Here is a 2,285-nt window from a genome sequence, read left to right as displayed (position 1 = left end):
TATAAAAACAATGAATCTTCCATATACATTGTACAACAACATTTCACTTCTTTTTCATTAAAAAATAATAGTAAAAACAAAAAAAAGATAATGAAATAATAATAATAATAATAATAATAATAATAAGAGTACATGCTGGTAAAGGTTTGGACACAAAATCAAGGCCACCTCTATCAAGAAACTGAACAAAAGGCCTATATACGGTGCTTAATTACAGTATATATTGCAGTACTTATTTACCCATATTAAGTCAGATACCCATACTGATGCCTTAAGTATGAAGCAGGGACAGGTGGATTAAACAAAAAGCCACTGTACCATTTGGACCGTGATCTGTATAATGTTAGGTGTAGGCTGCGTACATCCTGTATCTATAGATTGGCCAAGTCTTTGTACTGCAACAAAAAGACTAAATCAAACACTCGTTTTCAACAGCACAAAGCATTAATTTTGTCTTGTGGTTTGATTTCACACCACTAATTTGGGTAAAATTCAGCACATGGCTCATTTTCACTTTTGCTCTTCAGCCAAGAGATTAAAATGTCTGAGCATTAACTGTTATATCAACCCCAATAGTCCAACAAGAAAGTGCTACCCAGGTCTGGTTGAACATGTACATTTTGGAAAGTGAGGTGTTGTAGGATGTGGCAAATACATAGTCCGCTTTAAACAGTTTGTCAAAAGCACTCACGGCATGGCAAGCAATGTCTAGTATGATGAAGTAGCAGTGAACCTGACTTTTCTTCGTCCCGGTAGGTGGGGATGTCTGCTCTCAGCAATCGTGTCCAGGTGGTGCTGTACACTGGTTCCTGTCTGTAGATTACACACAAACAAAGACATGACTTTTTAGAGCATGAAGAATGAGCAGTGATCAAACTACTAAGCGTCTTCAAGCTCAAGAAAAGAGCAAAGTTGCCTGGATAAAATAATCCTCAGACTTGAACAGCTATGTATAAACTACATTACTTTATTGAAATCACATGTTCAGCGTGAGAACTCTGCCCGCTCTGAACCCCACACATCAAATAAACAGGATAGTATAGCAATTCAAAATAGTATGCTATGTCATATCATTCCTGATGCAGTATACATGTTATGCACTATACGTATAAATAAATAGAAACACAGATACTATGGGCAATGGTACAGATCAAGGCACAGCCATTACTTCAGACTTGTCCATTTCATATTTGCCGATACACTTAGGCGATCATAAGGTATAATACAAAGTATGTCACTAGATCCTTATGCCATCATTTTAGTAGTCATTGTTAATTCAGACAAACCTTCTGAGACATCACAAGGCGCTTCTATGCTGCAGCTGCTGACATTTTCGCTGGACGTTTGCGGCCCTGTGCTGACAGTGGAAACAAACAGGAGGAGGATCCTGGCCATGGCACTATCCCGACCTGAAACACACATGGATCACATAGCTAATACAACCAATAGGCACACAGATTCAACTAAAAACATATCAGTGCAGTTCAGATGAAAAACAGAGTATAAACCCTTACCTCTTCATCATCACTGCTTACATGGCCAGAAGCCTCAGAGATTTCGATGAGGGCCTGGAGCTGAGCCGTTCGGTGAAGTGTCCTCTCCAAATATCTCCATTAAGTCCAGCTCAACCTTGCATGGCAAAAAGAAAGCCCTTTTGAATTACCGTATGTGAATAAAATATGCTAAAAGTTTACAATTTACAAATACATCCATCAGCCACAGGATACTATAAAAGAAAACCGCAAAGACAGTTGGAACATGAAGGTGAACACATAACTTACCAGGCCCTTGACATCTTTAAAACGGGGGAATTCCACCAGCACAGTCTTCGTCAGACAGTTGTTAAGTGGCAGCAGCTAGTCTTTGTGCAGTGGGGCCTCCATAATGTTCTCTCTTCTCCCTGTCTCCTCTTCTCGTAGCATTTTCGCCAAACAGTTTTGATTCGCCAACTGAGGTCATTCTGGGCATCACAATTATGCTCCTATTAATGAAATAAATGAAGGGTGAAATTCAGCATCAACACATTACATAACACTCGACTGACACAGAGACTTGCAATTATTATTACAAGGTATTGGTTACGATCTGCAGCAAAATAGGGTAAGGTGCCTGGCTGAAAGGCACTTCAGCCATGGCTTGAATGCGCAGGCAAACACATTCTTTCCTACTGGAAAGGGCAGGACTTGAACAAGTTCCCCTCTGATAATAAGGCTCCCTAACAACTAGGGGAAATAATAACCAAATTATCAACTTACAAAGCCATGTTTAGTGTAGTGTGGGGATTC

General features: G+C 39.6%; 1 long non-coding RNA gene across 1 annotated transcript in view; it reads right to left on the bottom strand.

Annotated features, from left to right (window-relative positions):
• Positions 1-577: 577 nt before the first annotated feature.
• Positions 578-2,285, bottom strand: part of LOC134440870 (uncharacterized) — a 3,635-nt gene continuing 1,927 nt past the window's right edge. The window contains exons 3-7 of the long non-coding RNA XR_010033045.1: positions 2,256-2,285; positions 1,782-1,981; positions 1,515-1,629; positions 1,287-1,409; positions 578-813 (exon numbers count right to left, since the gene is read on the bottom strand). The exon at positions 2,256-2,285 is cut by the window's right edge and continues 69 nt beyond it. This is a non-coding gene — a long non-coding RNA (uncharacterized LOC134440870). The remainder of the gene's footprint in view (positions 814-1,286; positions 1,410-1,514; positions 1,630-1,781; positions 1,982-2,255) is intronic.

This window comes from Engraulis encrasicolus, chromosome 24, assembly GCF_034702125.1.
Source record: "Engraulis encrasicolus isolate BLACKSEA-1 chromosome 24, IST_EnEncr_1.0, whole genome shotgun sequence".
Taxonomy (NCBI): Eukaryota; Metazoa; Chordata; class Actinopteri; order Clupeiformes; family Engraulidae; genus Engraulis; species Engraulis encrasicolus.
The sequence above is the reverse complement of the archived record's forward strand: the minus strand, read 5'-3'. Positions and strand labels throughout refer to the sequence as shown.